This window comes from Podarcis vaucheri (genome assembly GCF_965113315.1).
Source record: "Podarcis vaucheri genome assembly, chromosome: 4".
NCBI classification, from domain to species: Eukaryota; Metazoa; Chordata; class Lepidosauria; order Squamata; family Lacertidae; genus Podarcis; species Podarcis vaucheri.
Genome location: NC_138762.1, coordinates 46,130,081 through 46,146,880, shown reverse-complemented (window position 1 = coordinate 46,146,880; position 16,800 = coordinate 46,130,081). Strand labels below are relative to the sequence as shown.

At 40.2% G+C, this 16,800-nt stretch overlaps 1 long non-coding RNA gene across 1 annotated transcript in view; it reads left to right on the top strand.

Moving 5' to 3' along the window:
- The first annotated feature begins 1,084 nt into the window (after nucleotides 1-1,084).
- LOC309531400 overlaps nucleotides 1,085-16,800 on the top strand; it is a 34,075-nt gene continuing 18,359 nt past the window's right edge. Inside the window, exons 1-2 of the long non-coding RNA XR_014219296.1 lie at nucleotides 1,085-1,188; nucleotides 11,299-11,328. This is a non-coding gene — a long non-coding RNA (uncharacterized lncRNA). The remainder of the gene's footprint in view (nucleotides 1,189-11,298; nucleotides 11,329-16,800) is intronic.

Here is a 16,800-nt window from a genome sequence, read left to right as displayed (position 1 = left end):
GTAGTTGAATCTTACATCAAGACTGGCTATGGGATCTGAGGAAGGCAAAATACTCTAGGAGCTGCAGGAAATGTTATGAATATCGCTTTCTCTGAGGAAAAACTCAGTTACTATTGGCAGCTAGAGAAAGGTGGCATGGGTTTACATAGTCTTCTTCACAACTGGAATGCAGTGAGTTTCCCCTCTGAAAGTGACAACTCTTTTCTTTGGTCCATAATGATGTTAGAGCTTAACCTCTGTGGAGTGACTAACTAGGATCTAGAATGTTAACATCCTTTCTTAACCTCCATCTCCAAGGGTAATCTATTCTTTCCACTTGAATTCAGGCAGCCTCTGAAGGCATGAATGGGGATAATGGATCGTATGCATGTCATTTAACTACTTTGCACTAAGAGCAAGCCTATTAAATTAATGAACATGACTAAGTTGAATTCCTATGGAAGGTATTTGGTGTAGTACTATGGTAATCGTTCCATTACTGCTTGGCAGATGGAAAATCCCTCCTTTATTTTTTTTGGCATGCTGTTCTGGAGATTCTTCTGACCTATTCCAAACCAATTGTGGGGGCACAGAGGTGCATGGGGGAAGGACAAGAGGAAAGTGTTGTTGCACTAGCAGAAATTATTGTATGGTTTTCCACTAACAGGATTTATTTGTTCAATCTGGCCCCTATGTTTAGTATAGCAGATGTGAACAGTTTTGAGGCCAGGTACCACACCCTATAACAGAAATCTCAACTGTCCTTACCCTTAAACAAAAGTATTATAATTGTAATATTGGATATACATTATAAGAAGTGACTTGATAATTGGCAGGAAATGTGTCACACACTTGTAGCATTTAATAGGTCAACAATTAACAATTATGTTTTTTATATGGTGCATAACAATGGGGGGGAAATCTTCAACTTTATTTCTCCATCTGCCATGCCAGTCTTTAAAGTGCTTATATATTAATCGTGTACTCCACTTAGTTTCCTTGGCAACACGGATTATTCCCTTATAGAGCATATTGTATTTCTACCGCCCTCCAAAGTTGTTGTTAAAATAATAATGCGTTGCTATTATTATAAGGTAGCTGAAAGTGACGTGAAGTCGCTCCTAGGTTGGATATTTTCAAATTATATCAGGAATGGGAAATTTTAAGCTGATAATGATACTAGTTGGGTTGGATTTGCTGCACATTATTGTGAGTATTTTAAGTTGTTTTATTCTTGGTCTATATCTATTTTAACCTTTGTTTTTGTAAGTCACTTTGAATTGCTTTTTGGGGAAAAGCAACATTGTAATAAGTAATTAAAATTATGCTTCTATTATCATTTCAAATCATTTCATGCTGGTCAGTCTAGTGAGACAATACCTGAGTAGATATGGTTATTTTAATCAAACCTAATATTAGTGCAAATGAGAGCTTCAGTGGAAAAGCTCCTGGGCTGCGACTTTGGTATTTTTCCTTCTTTACTAATACCATTCATTTTCCATTACCCATTTTTCTTTTGTATGAATTTTATTGGTGTAGCCCGTTGTCTAGCATATAAAATAAAAGTTCAATATTCTCAGCAGTTTTTAAGATAAAGCAAAGAGTAATCGTATAATGCTGTGCACCTCAAAGGTCAGTACTGTGCCTCTCTGAGGTCTTCACTGCACTCTAGATGGCTGTCTAGTTGGCCTAATGATGTCACTAGCCCTGGCCCTTGGTCTGAAAACAGATCCCCTCCCCCCACCATATTGCATTGCAAGCTAATTTGAAAACTAATTGGCACCAGATAGCCGACAGAGCTAAGGTAGACCTGAGAACAAGAACCCCCACTATTGTTGGTCACTCTGAAATGTACCTGATAGAGAAGCAGTGACATCATTACTGGGCCGCACCATTCTTCACCCCTCCAGGATGTACTCCAGTATTGACAATAACCCATAGCCATATGACCATAATAGCTGAAAAATTATATAGGTATCTCTGAGTGAAGAAACAAAGAAACTAGAAGACTCATCTCCTCCCTTTTGCAGCCTCCTTCCCCAGTCATTTGTCAATTAATTATTAACCTACCTGAAGAATATCATTTGGAAAATATTAATAATTATATCACTGGAGGCCTAATATCTTCAAAAAGAAAGAAGAAGCAACCAAAATAAAATTCAAATGTATTTAAAATAGAGTTAACATCCTAAGTAATGCGATTGTGGAGATTATAATTCTACTTTATTTTACTCATATCACTGAAGCATTGCATATGATTTAGCAATTTCAGCAGTCTTTGATCATCAGAGGAGGAAGATTTATCTATCATAGAGGCTAATTACTCTTATCGTCTACCCTACTCAGTGGTCTCTATAGGCCTGGCTTGTACTTTTTTGATAAAAATAAGAGGGCAGCCTTTGATGATTTTAGACCTGTCTCATCAAAGAGTCATTGGACAGCATCTTTACTGCATTCAGTTCTAATGAATTTGCTTTTTCCCAAGAGAGGGGAGAAAAGACAGAAATGGCATGTTACCTGCCCCCACTCCCCTGGCACACTAAAATTATCATTTCCTTTATCATGACTCTGGACCGAACATCTCAACTATTTGCAACAAATAAAAACAAATCAATATACAATTTGACATGTAGATTGCTTCTACACAAGCCATTTTCTCTGAAACTGCCAGCATTAGTTCATTCAGTTTTCACCCATTTCAGATGAGATCATTGTCACGATTCTACTAACCAGAAAGTCCCAACTTAAATTGCTGTCGCAGCTATGAACTTTCCAGGGAGTGTTAGAAAGTATCTCTCTACCTAAGTACCCCCATCTGCAGTATAGGGTACAATAATACTGACTCACCACACGGGGTTGTTATAAGGACTGCAACTAGATAAAGAATATGCATTATTACTATTATAATTATCATTCCTGCTATTGAATGGGATCGCAGTGCCAACCTTCTATGTGGTCTGTCAGTACACTAGTTATCTGGCTTGCATTTTCTAGCATGTCCCTTCCCCATTATATTTACAGCCCAAGTGTAAGTACAACAATGTGTTTTCCCATTGCTATGCTCCACTACAGTCGAGTGTGTGATGCTTGTTAGACAATTCAGTGTGATAATCCAGATGCTTTTGAAAAGTGTGGTGATTGAGTCTGTAAGAATGTGAGACCATAGCCTGCTGAAGACTCTGGCGCAAGTGCCCATCGCTTCCCCCTCTTTGTCCAGCATGCATCCAAACAGGAGACTGGAAGCAAACATTTCAAGATCAGAAAAAGCAGCTAGTTTAAACTGTGGTTTATTGCAGTTGTGGGCAACCTCTATCAACCTTGATGCTGAGCTACAAGTCTTACAACATCTGGCCACTGGGCCTTTGGGAGTTGGAGTCCAACAACATCGGAATGGCCACAGGCTCCCTCTCCTCCTTTTCTTGAAGCAAGTTGTAATAGGTATGAGTTACTCGTGCGTAAACTGGTGCTTTCTCGGTTAATTTGCCTTGTTAAACCTTTCTGACTGCACAGCCCCTTCTCATAGTGGCTGCCTCAGTCACTGGCAGAATCCGTCAGTGGGCGTTTCTTGAACCTCTTCCAACATAAAAGTTGTTTGACACCTAGTCTCCTCCTCCTCTCACTGCGCGGGAGTCTTCTGCTCAGGGAAGGCGTGGGTAGCGGAGGACCTGGGCTCTCCTCACTGATGTCCAGTGAAGAGTCCTGGAGCCCTCTCTCCACTCCCCCCGTCTGCCTCCCTTTATCCCTGGTGTTGCGCTGATTGGCTTCCCCCTCTACTGAGCTGTTTCTCCCCCTGCTGCTGGGTCCTTCGCCAGCATCATCTGGGAGCCTCCCCTTCGCCTCTCGCTCCAATGTCAGTTTCCTGACACAAGTGAAGTTCAGAAACCATAGTCCTATCTTGCTAAGAAAAGGTAAAGGGACCCCTGACCATTACGTCCAGTCGTGGCCGACTCTGGGGTTGTGGCGCTCATCTCACTTTATTGGCCGAGGGGGCCAGCGTACAGCTTCTGGGTCATGTGGCCAGCATGATTAAGCTGTTTCTGGCGAACCAGAGCAGTGCACGGAAACGCCGTTTACCTTCCCGCTGGAGGGGTACCTATTTATCTACTTGCACTTTAACATGCTTTCGAACTGCTAGGTTGGCAGGAACAGGGACCGAACAATGGGAGCTAACCCTGTCGTGGGGATTCGAACCGCCGACCTTCTGATCGGCAAGTCTTAGGCTCTGTGGTTTAACCCACAGCACCACCACACCTTGCTAATATATCCAGCTAATTGTAGCCCAAGGAATACAAATTGAAAAGAGAATATGAAACATTGAAGGCTGCAATCCAAATCTCCTTTACACCAGGCTGGGAGGGTTGGACTGGGTAGGAGTCCCTACACCCAGCACACTCAGCCTCTAAACATGTGGACTGGCGGAGCCAGTTTTGAGAGTGGGGAGGGCTACCGCAGAATCCACCAGATCCACAGCAGATCACTGCTCTCAAGTGACAACATCAGGCCCAATCTGAGTCCAATCATGTGTCAGCTCCAGGCTGTCACAGTAAATTGCCTATCCCCAAGCTGTTGCCCAGCTGGTGTGAGAAGTAGGGCTACATCTGTGGTGGTGGGCCCTCTACATTGCCCACCCCTCAACCAGAAAGGGTTTGGATTGTAGGCTTAGATGCAGTCTTTTGAAAGGGGGGGATGCTTCTCGCATTGAGAAATAATGCAATAAAATATTGATTTGATTTAAAGTTTTGAAGATGAAAGAAATTAGAGGACAAACCAGCTCATCTGGTCTTTTACAGAGAAACATCCAGATGCTTTGAAAAGCAATTTCTCAAACCTAAATGACTTCTAATTCCTAAAGAAATTAAGCAACTCATTTCATCTTGTTTGGATTATTTAATTATCTGATGCGGGGGGAAGGAAGCAACAAACTGAATCAAATAAAATACGGGGTTCTGTCTCACTGTGAACCACCCAGCTTAACAATATAAAGCTATAAACTATATACTTTGTGTGGCTTTCTTGTTAAGCTTTAAATTAGAATGTGCTAATTAGAGTATGGGGCACAGAGAAAAATGCAATACTCCATTGCAATTGTTCCTGTTTGAGGTCTACATTGTTTCTGCAGAGTAGACTGGTGATATAATTATCTCCCAATTCAAGAAGTAATTCACCTTAGTAATTTTGAATATGTCAAGAGCCCAGTTCACAAATCACCTAATCACTTCTTAGGCACTTTTTTGGACTGCAATTCACTGTATATGAGGAAAGTGACTGGTGTACCAATATCTGGATCCACCAAACCTCAAACTCTCATAGCATAATACTTAACAGCACTTAATTTCAACTCTATTTCCCTGAGCTGTGAATGATGAAAGAGATGTTGAGCTGTCAATGTTTCTAGCTGTTAGGTAAGCTATGCACATTCATGAAAGGGCTAATACACAATTTCCCAGAATGCAAGTTTGTAAAATAGTCCTGACACCATGAACAGCTTTTCTAAAATTTATACTGTTCCTCCCCCTCCCCTGATGCTTTCCTCCAGGGAAAAATTGCAGAAATTCTAGGACGTCTACTGGGCAGAGACTGCTGATTATTCTAAATTATATGGTGCTTTTGTGATATGTTCATTTCTGTGTCCTGTGGATGATAGACCAAAACCATCAGACTTATGCTACTTATGACCTAGTTCACACTAAGCCCTTATTATTGCATATCAGATGGTATGGCATTACAGAAATTGATCAATTAACCCTTTTACATCATGCCATATGACACAAAAGAAACTCCTGCATGTACGGTATATAAGCAGTCTTAGTTGCCAGACATTGATTGCTCTGTGTAGTGCATGAAGAAGCAGTTAAGTAGATTCAAATTAGCAGGATTCTATTGTTATGAGATCACGGGGTTAGGATGGACACCATGGCTGCTCAGGTACAACACTCTGCCCAATAGGACAGGCAAAAGATGATTTGAAAGGGTGTGGTTCAAAGTCTTTATCTCTGTCTACTTACCTGTCTGTATCTATAGATATAGGCATATATTTGTTGTTAAAAATCCTCAAAACAAGAGAAATCTATATAGCTAGGTTAGGGGGAGATACATCTATCAATCTCCTATGTAAACCAGGAGTGGGGAATTTGCTGAATACTCTTTTAAGGATTAGTTTTCATCACTACAGTTTGTGGAAGTGAATTTCACAGTTTAACAATGCACTCTGTATAAAAGTACCTCCTTTACCCTGTCCTGAATAATCCAACTTTCTGATTCATTGCATGGGCCCGAATTCTTTTATTATGAGAAAGGGGGGGGGACTTATCTCTATCCCCCTCCTTCACACCATGCATAGTTCTCTATCATATGCACCCTTATTCCCCCACCCCTACACAACTAAAAAGTCCCAAGTATTGTAACTGAAGATAAAGGGACAGGACATGTACTTAGGGTTTGCCAGGCTAACCCACGAAAAGCAGTGAAGCCTGTGGGAAACCTCACTGCTACTGCCACCAGAGACTATGAATAGCTGAAATACTAGCCATTGCCTCAAGGCAGCTTGCCCAAAAAGGATTGACACAGGAGAAGGAAATCTCCTTTATGTCAGTCTGATATGGCGCTTGCTCTGGAGATAAGGAGTTCTGTACTTATTAAGTAAGCTATTAAGTAAGCCCATTGTCTATTAGTTATATTGAAATAACATTCTTGCTCATTAAAGCAGCAAGCTTATGTGTCTTGTCTCTTTTTTGGGGGTGAAAGTAGTACAGGTGCAAATATAAAATGAGAGAGAAGTCAAATGAGTGTGGCAATGAAAGAGGAGTGAGGAGTGCCAAGAAAGCGAGACTGGTTATTGAAGAGTAGCAAACCTGCCCTAGATCAGGAGTCATCAACATGGCTCTGGGCTGGAGGAGTAACTTGATGACCCTGAATCCACTGAGTTCTCCCTCTCCACCCATAGGCCTAAAAAGGATGGTGACTCCTGGGACTCAGCTACATGAGTCAAAAAAACTGTGTTTTGAATGCGTTATAAGCATGCAACACCAGATGCCGCTGGTGCAAAATAAAAATTCTAAGTGATTTTCCATAGCTCCCCCCTTTTGTTATAATGATTTAACTTTTGACTTATTTATAGTTGTACCTCGGGTTACATACGGTTCAGGTTACATACGCTTCAGGTTACAGACTCCACTAACCCAGAAATAGTGCTTCAGGTTAAGAACTTTGCTTCAGGGTGAGAACAGAAATTGTGCTCCAGAGGCGCAGCAGGAGGCCCCATTAGCTAAAGTGGTGCTTCAGGTTAAGAACAGTTTAAGGTTAAGTACGGACCTCCGGAATGCATTAAGTACTTAACCTGAGGTACCACTGTATAGTGGTTTCCCCGCCTGTGTGTAGATCCACCCCTGTTCTAGTAAGTACATGTGCGTCTACAGTGGAGTCAATAACCAGGGAGAACATTATGCTCCTTCTCTGGGCATATCCCATAGGATTATGTGACAAGGTCCCTCCCTATTTTGACAGGACCCAAGACAGTCATTTGCAGTAGCAAGTATTAATAGGTACAGATGTCTCCCAATAGTGCAATGTAAGCAATACAAGAGAACAGTGCAATACAAAACTGAATAGTACAAGAGAACAATGTTTAAATGTTTACAACAAGTGTCAGAATAAGGTTATGTTTTGGGGCCATTGGGAAGATAAATGCAAAGCTACGAAAGTCATTCTGTCTCATTCCAAGTTTAGATGCAGCAATCCTGCCTCAGATGGATTAGAGAAACCCGAAGACTCTTTCACATCTATGATTCTAAATGGTTCTGTCAGGCTGATGAAGACTATGAAGCTGTGTCTATTTTGTTTTTGATTTTCTTGCCTGGACATTTTCTGTAGTTGTCAAGTGGCAGAGAAGATGCCAATAGCTCTGTGTCATAATTAAAGCTCCAGTGTCAATAGATGCAGAGTGACTCTTAAGTTTAGCATTCAGCAGTGAAGAGTGCCTGCCAATAGTTTGCCTGTAGCTGACAGTTAAGAGATATTTCTATAATCACTCCAGTCACTTTGAGCCATTTTGCTTGAAATAATGACAATGTTGAAATCTTTGGTGCTATTTCACCTTGTGCCCATGCTCTTCAGAGAAATCAGGTTCTGTTCTCATCACTACTTCAGATATAGATTAGAGGCAGCTGAACTGAAGAGTTATTATGGCGTTTGCATCTATCATATCCACTGGATCTGACTACTCTGGGTCATCTGGGTATGACACCAGGACCCTTTACACATCACCTACCTTCAGTGAGATATTTTATCTCCCCCTGCTCCACTGCGAGCATTTCTGGCATAGCTGAGTGATCCATTTAGTGATCCAGTCAAAAGGCTGGTTTGATTGTGTGAGTTTCTCACACCAGATCAATACATCAATGCTGATTCTGTGGGAAAGACGCCACCCATATAGGGTTCAAATATTATGCCAGGCATGAGCCAGATTTCCACAGAAAATTGTTCAAACGGCTCTATAATATCTCTTTTAAAAGGTCTTACAAATATAGATCCAAATCTGGTGAAATTAAAGCACTTTCAGGACTAGCCCTGGGGAGCAATTGAAAGGGGTAATCAGTGGCTACGAGGCCACCTACTCATCTTTCAAATCCCCCTATGTTCACATTATTACAGCAGATGTGCAAGAATGTGTCCCACACTGTCCTAATTCCTCCCTTACCCATTGGTTTGGAAGGCAGCAGACTGTGGCACTGCCAAACATTACGAAAAATATGTCTTCAGGATAGGAATTTGCCTGCATCAAGGATGGAAGGTTTTATGCAGTTTGTCCAAGAAAGGAAGTGTCCATCTACTGCTATATTCGGTCCCTAGCTCTTTGTTGCAGCTGACGTAGGCTATCACTCTTTCATCGTCCCAATGTGGTCTTTGAGCCATACAAATTATAAGTGATCTGCAATTTGCGCTGGCATTGGGATGTGAGCAAGTTATTCCTCAGCTGAAATCCACTGTGTGTTCTACTCAACTATATACACTATTCTCAGAGGTATTTATTCCAGGGGACCTGATAGCATTGCTTTTAACTGGAATGTTACATTATATTAAAGCAATTCTACATGGTATGTAATCTTACAGGACAATTCATTCTCTTACTTGATAGAGCTGGTATTCAGTACAACAAAATGTCTACTCTTATCACCAATGTGCACTACCTTAGCAAATGGTTTACAGACATCTAAACATTGAGTGCTGGGTGTAATTGTTGTTTTCATTCTTTGCAGAAGACATCTTTGAGAGCTTTGTAGGTACTTTATGTTTCTTGCTTGAGCATAGCTCTCCAGTACTATTCTACTCTGAGATATGTAGCCTAAAATGAGATTTCATGCTATTTCCCCCCTCGAAATTATTTGCACTATAAATCACCATTTCTGTTACATTTTTTCAGCTAGGACTAGTTTGTAAGCTTTGCTTCTTGGTTATACAGTTGGCTGACCTTAGTGCCTGCCCATTATATTTTAGCAATAATCTTATTTAACTCAGGTGATTTACTTCTTGGTCTTCTTACATCTGATGTGGACGGATGAATATGGTGGAAAGTAACTATAAATTTTCCACTAATATCACCTTAACTCAACGTTTATTAAAATCTGTGACTACCAATAGCTTTCCAAGTGTATCTAGTTCTTTAAGCTGATCTGCATGTACATTACTATATTTTATACTTGAATGTTCTTGTTATTTATTACTAAGGATGAAGTACTGCTTGTACGGTAGACAGCAGCTATATTTTCATCAATATCAAAGGGGTCAATATTGCAGGTAATGAAAAATCTCTTTTAGGCAATAGCACACTGCTAGAATTTTTATTACCAAAGCATGGTCACAATTGCATTTTTCTACACCTTGCTAACACTTATAGGGTGTGCTATAATCATGCTTTAAGCAACCCTATCATTTTGAAAGTTCTTTCTAGCTCGGGATATAATTACACAAGTTCATACAGTGCATCATAAAGATTTGTCTTCCAGTTCCATACTTTAACAAATATATGTGCAAAAATGTATAAAAGAATAAATTCCATACAGCACAACGCTAACTGTCTCAATCAATTGCATGTTTTAAAGAACAGAGTCTAGTTTAGGGTCCTCAAAATGTTGGGCTGAGATTGACATTCAGGTGCCTTCAGTAACAACCCGTAGGCTCTCCTCTAATTGTATTCTGCATGATAGTCTTCTTAATGTTCCCTTACTCATGTCAAACAAATCCAAAAACCCAACAAAGCTTGATTAGCGTCTTCAATTCACTTGGGGCTTCAACAGGACCTCTGCTGAACAGTGAGGTCTGTATTACTCTTGCAACCAAGTAGTCTGTCCATATGCCAGACCTTATGGCTGCTATTTCCTCAGCTGCTGCTGGTCCACACAGCTGCTTTTTTTAAAAGAACATTGGGGAAATCATGGATGCAACTTTCTGAGATCAATGGGCAACCTTTGGTTAAAATAAAGAATGCTGGTATGTTTGTATGCCAAGTGGCTTCAAGCATCTTATTAATGCTGATCAGATGAGCAGCCCTGGGCCTGCTTCCTACGCTTCATTTCTCTTTGCTTGCTTACTGTACCCTTCATGATTGGCAGCTAAAAGTGTGAAATGAATCCCTTGTAAAGCATTGCGTTTGAGGGAATGTGAGATGATTCACATGCAGTCTCTGGTGTTTCATCTGCAACAACCCCTTCAGCCTCCCACAGAGGTATATCTGACACTTTCATTGTATAGTTTCCATTATATACCAAAGACAAAGCACTTTACGCTGGCCTGTAAGTGTGACACCTTTATTTTAATGAACTCTCCTGTAGTTCTGATTGTTAATTTTTTTCTGAATATTGATGTTGAATATTGATCCCCCCCATCATTGTAACTCAAGATGCTAAATTCTGCCAATTTTTATTTCTCTCCCTTTCTTGTTTTTTCAAGCTCCACATTTCCACATCAGTTTGCATTTTTTTTAAAAAAATATGCATGAAAATTCAGCAGATTTTGTGTGTGCAAATTTCTCCTAATATACGTATGTTTGTACACAATTTTGTCAAATACACACATTTTTGCGAAGCAATTTCCCCTAATATAATGCATTACTTATTGTATGGTATTTTCACTAGTATATGCACTTATGTGCACACTTTACCCTAGCATATGCATTATGTACACATTACTTGGCTGGAGCATGGTAGTGCAAAATAGGACAAGGGTGAATTTCAAAAGGTGACTTTTTTGCATACTCTTTCAGAAAGTGTAGGTTCACTTTTATGCGCAATTTGAATCAAATTTCTTCCCCATCCTTTCTTGTAGCCCACCCTGGCACTTTTGGCTGAGAGGAAGGTAAGAAATAATCACCACCATCACCATAATCATGTTCCAGACAGGAAAGAATTAATACTTGGCGGGGGGAGGGGGGCTGGCTTGATCAAGAGTCTTTTACTGGAAAGTGGCACACCTTCCTAGCTGCCTAAAAGTTAGGGCAAGAACGTTTCAATCAAGTATATGTTTTTGAAAATGCATGCTGTGTTCATAGGTGTATCATGACATTAACCTAAGAGCAAGATGGTGCTGAACAACAATTATATAAAGAAATTGCAGTCCAAAGGCCAGAAGCAATAGCATACTGAGGAGAAAGTGCCATATGAGCAAAGAGTGGGATGAGGTATTTATAGCTGCAGTGATTCACCTTCACAGAACAGGTGGGTTTTTCAGTAATTATGATAATGCTAATAGCTAATGGGAAAGAATAATTGGCACAGAGAAGGCAATTGGGGTTGAGATGCTGCAAACAGGCAGGCATGCACCAAGAGATAAAAGTCCATTCTCTAAGTTAATTGAAAATAATGGCAAAGCAGCGGGGAAAGGTATGCACTAGTATAGCTTAAGCTGGCAGCGTTCAGTAGACAAAGTGATTTATACTGGCTTAATCAGGTTGTCATCAAAATTATCTTTTTGAGGAATCTAAGCAGCATTTTTACATGTATCATCCAGGAGCTTCTCTTTCTGGACAGCTGCAGATTTAGAAACAGAATTAATTTAGAGTAGAAAGAAAGTAAACAACAGAAATTGCCCTAAACGGTTTAGTTTTAAATTAGTACAGTCATAGTCATGAGTAGAAGAGATGGATAAGAATGGATTTTAGAACAAATTAAGGAAAGGGGGAGAGGAGATAGAGAAGAAAGAAAGAAAGAAAGAAAGAAAGAAAGAAAGAAAGAAAGAAAGACGAGGATGGCACACATTGTTGCTATAAAATGAAATTAGGAAGACTGGAAATATGTGATTCAGAGAGCACCAATACAACTAAAATGACATCAGGTTAGATACTGTAGAATTTATTTTCCCTGAATGGACTTAAGGGCAAAAGCATATGGCTTGTGATTCAAAGAACCATGCAGCTAGTTCTGTATGTTCTGGAACAGCAGTATTTCCTGGCACAGGCAGTTTTAAAACTGAGAAGAGTTTACACAATGGTTTGTGTAAAAAAAGATGTCAAAAGTGATGCTAGGATAACCTACAATATGGCCTTTGACACAGCTAAAGCTGTTCTTTAGAATTCCAAGTTTAGATGATCTTTACAAAATACGAATTGTCCACAGTGATACTAGCATGAAGAACATTGTGAGGAGCATCTTGAATGAAATCCAAAGATTGGAATGTTATATATTTATTTGTTGAAGGTGTCTCTGAACATTCATACCCTCCAACATTTCTCTGATCAAAATAGGGATTTCCATTATTATTATTATTATTATTATTATTATTATTATTATTATTATGCTCCATTCATCTGACTGGGTTGCCCCAGCTACTCTGGGTGGATTCCAACATACAGAAAAACATAATAAAACATTAAACAATAAATACCTTCCCTATACAGATGTCTTCAGATGTCTTCTAAAGGTTGTATAGTTCCTTATCTCCTTGGCTCAGGGGTTGCATATCTCCATGCCCTCCAACTTTTCTCTGATGAAAATAGGGACGTCCTAAGGAAAAGCAGGACATTCCAGGATCAAATCAGAACTGTGAATTTGAGATTGTCCCTGGAAAATAGGGATACTTGGAGGATCTGAACATTATAAGCACTGGCAAAGCTGTAAAATACCCAGGCAGTGTAAGTGAAAAGCGAACCTTTACTGTACAGATTTCACACAAGACATGAGCCCATTTCAGTTTTGTTTTGTTTTCCTGTCACTCTTTCACATTCAGATCACAACACATGTTAAGCTGAGCTGCTCTCAATATCAGGTGTAATTAGATAGACAGACAGACGTGTCTCCTGGAAGCTTTAATGTGTGCTCAGTTGAGAGAAGGCCAGCCACCATATTAAGACACTATAGCATACAAAAATGGCTGCCTGGAGATGTGTTTCTCTTCAGAGATTGCTGTCTAATGTACGTTATTATTCTGTCATGGTTTTTCCATGTCAGTCGTAGGAAAACTGTTTGTTGACATTGATCCTAATTGGTTTCCATCACATGCCACATACCTTATGTGATAGAAGAATGAGTTATATATACTGACAGTCATCAGCATCCACAACATTGAGGGAAGCCCTGACTTAGATTTAAAAATGAAGGGGAATGTGTAAGAAGAGAAGGAGATGTAGCAGGCAGGAAACAACTAACAGGGAAAATGAGGCCTGTTTCAATCAATTGTTGAATGACATTTTATTCAAGAACTGAGCTTTGGGGACAAGGTGAGGGAATGAAATTAAGATATCATGGTCTTGCCATGGGAAAAGAACTTTCCCCTTATCTCTGAATAGTGCAGTTGATTTTACTTTGAAAACAATGGAATTAAGAGGTAAGTGTGAACAAACCTTTAAACTTGATGTTCTAAAGAAAGAATGAATTCCACAGGCAGTTAAAGCCCTCTCAGCTCTTTGAATTAAGCTTTTTGTTCACCATTTCTTTCTAAAAGGTTGCATTTTGCAATTCCCATGTCAGTGTTTGGATAAAATCTAGCTTCGTTACAAACATATCCTGTTTATATGGTTGAGAGGGGATCATGCATTTGTTGACAAACCTATCATAGCTTTCTGAGTTGAACCACTTTAGGCTGCCTTTCTATTGCAGAATTGTCTTATTATTCCAAAGGAAAGACGCATACCCAAAAGAAAGATTTGATGCACTGTATCCAATCACACACCTGGAGTACACCTGGAGTACTGTGTCCAGTTCTGGGCACCACAATTCAAGAAGGACACTGACAAACTGGAAGGTGTCCAGAGGAGGGCAACCAAAATGGTCAAAGGCCTGGAAACGATGCCTTATGAGGAACGGCTAAGGGAGCTGGGCATGTTTAGCCTGGAGAAGAGGAGGTTAAGGGGTGATATGATAGCCATGTTCAAATATATAAAAGGATGTCACATAGAGGAGGGAGAAAGGTTGTTTTCTGCTGCTCCAGAGAAGCGGACACGGAGCAATGGATCCAAACTACAAGAAAGAAGATTCCACCTAAACATTAGGAAGAACTTCCTGACAGTAAGAGCTGTTTGACAGTGGAATTTGCTTCCAAGGAGTGTGGTGGAGTCTCCTACTTTGGAGGTCTTTAAGCAGAGGCTTGACAACCATATGTCAGGAGTGCTCTGATGGTGTTTCCTGCTTGGCAGGGGGTTGGACTCGATGGCCCTTGTGGTCTCTTCCAACTCTATGATTCTATGATTCTATGATTCAATCCCAGTCCAACTCAGAGCAGACCCATCAAAATGAAGTAACACGACTAACTTAGCTTCATTAATTTTAGTGGGTCTACTTTGAGTAGGACTAGCATTGGATAAAGTCCAATGACTTTTGTATGTAAAAAAATATGATTGTTTACACCTGACTGGAAGCCCGGGTATTTTTCAAAAGAAGGGTAACATTTCCTCCCTCAGTCAGTGATGATATAATTCATTGCCAATGGTTAATAAGAGCCAGCTTGAAACTTTATATACTTTCCCTAATGAAAAAAACACACACTTGTATATGATTGTCACCACAGCCATTCAAATGAACCTACCATACAAATAGACTTGGTCATCTGGAGATAGCGTGTTCTCACTAGCAGAGAGCACGTGTTGCGGTTGGGGAGCAGGCCACCATCATGACTAGGCAAATTTGGGAACCCAAGATGAAAAAAGGGTTAATTGGGTCGCTGGGGAATTTTGGGTGTTGCAAAATTGGAGGAGGGGTTTAGAGTCTATAAATTGAGGAGCTAGACTAGGAGACTTCTGTAGACATGTTATTTCTATGTCCCAGTGTAGTAAAACACGGGTTATTTTCCCCCCTGCATTTTGGGAATTCTTTCTAGCTCCTTTGCTTCTAAAACAGACTATAAGACCTGTTTATAATCAATCACGCTTCCTCTCTCTTGCATACACAGAGCTACAAGTCTGTGCCTGGCACAGATCCTTTTGTATATCATTCTTTGCATACCACACTTTTTTCTCTTCTAGTTCACCTTTAGTTCACAATGATGTGTAAATCACAATGATGTGTTAATCCTCAATGTATAATTAATTGTGTGAGTTTATATAACAATCTAAACATTAGTAAACACCTTCGTTATAACATTATCAATCTTAGTCATAGGTGGATTAAGAGCTTATATGCCTGTCTAAATACAGCTCTAACATTCTGGCTTTCATGTGCCAAAGATCTATGGAACGATGTAAGCCCGCCTTACATACAAATGAGCCAATAAGATTTCAGTTTCTTTGTCTTGTGTTAAGCCAATCAGCCACTAGCACATTCGTGGCCATGCTTTTGTAACTCTGAATAAAAGGAGATGCTGTGGGCCGGAGAAAAAAAAGATCTCTCTCTCTCTCTCTCACCTTCATCTGGCACACACGCAAGCTCTCTGAAAGAAAATATCTTGTTGTCTGTCTTTATTCATCTCTACAAACCTACAAATGAACATCTGGTGACCCCTTGACGTGATTCTGAAGAAAGGTAAGTAATCAGATCCCCATAGAGATCCCTTTAAAGCCAAAAGCATTCCTCATACTAATCCGACTGGGAAAAAGTCTAAAGCGCTTAATTCGTTAGTATGGGAGGGGATTTAAGTAAGGTGCAAATGGCTCATGCGAAAGAACTTCTTTCGTTAGTAAGACAGACAATAGACAAAGTTCAAATTTCTCTAAAAGAGATTGAACAGCTAATACAGGAAATAAATCATCAATGTCCTTTTTATCAAGCAGAAGGCTCATTGCAAATTAGCACATGGGAGAAGATCGGCAAAATTTTATTTTCCGAGCCACGCGCTCCAATCAGCTGTCTACTCACATGGCAAAAATGCGCAACGGCCATTGCGAAATTAGAACAAGCCTCTTTCAATTTCTCCATTGCTGGCAACTGCAGAAACACCTCCCCCACCATACCCTCTGATTTTGCCTCCTTTATCTCCTTCATCACCCAGCCAAAACCCCCCTCCTTTTTCCTCTCCTTCCATTGCTCCTGAACCGTCTCAGTTTACAAATTCCCCCCCATCCCCCCTCACCCCCCTTCTTTGCCTAAACAAGCTAATCAGCATGCCTTTGTCCCTTCCTCTTTGTCTTCTGAACATGCTGCTTTGCCAAAACAATATGGAGCCGTCCGTGCTGGGCTTTTACAAGCTAAGCAAGATGGGCTTTTTTCATTGGAAGAAACAGCTGCATGGGCTGGTGAAATGCCATTAATTTTTCCTCTCACTTATCAAAATGCTCCTGGAGGTAATCAGCTACAGGTATATCATGAGAAATTGCCTTATGCTGTAATGAAGGACCTAAGGAAAGCCATTAGTGATTCAGGTCTTAAATCTTCTTATGTTACGGGTATCATAGAGGGCATATCC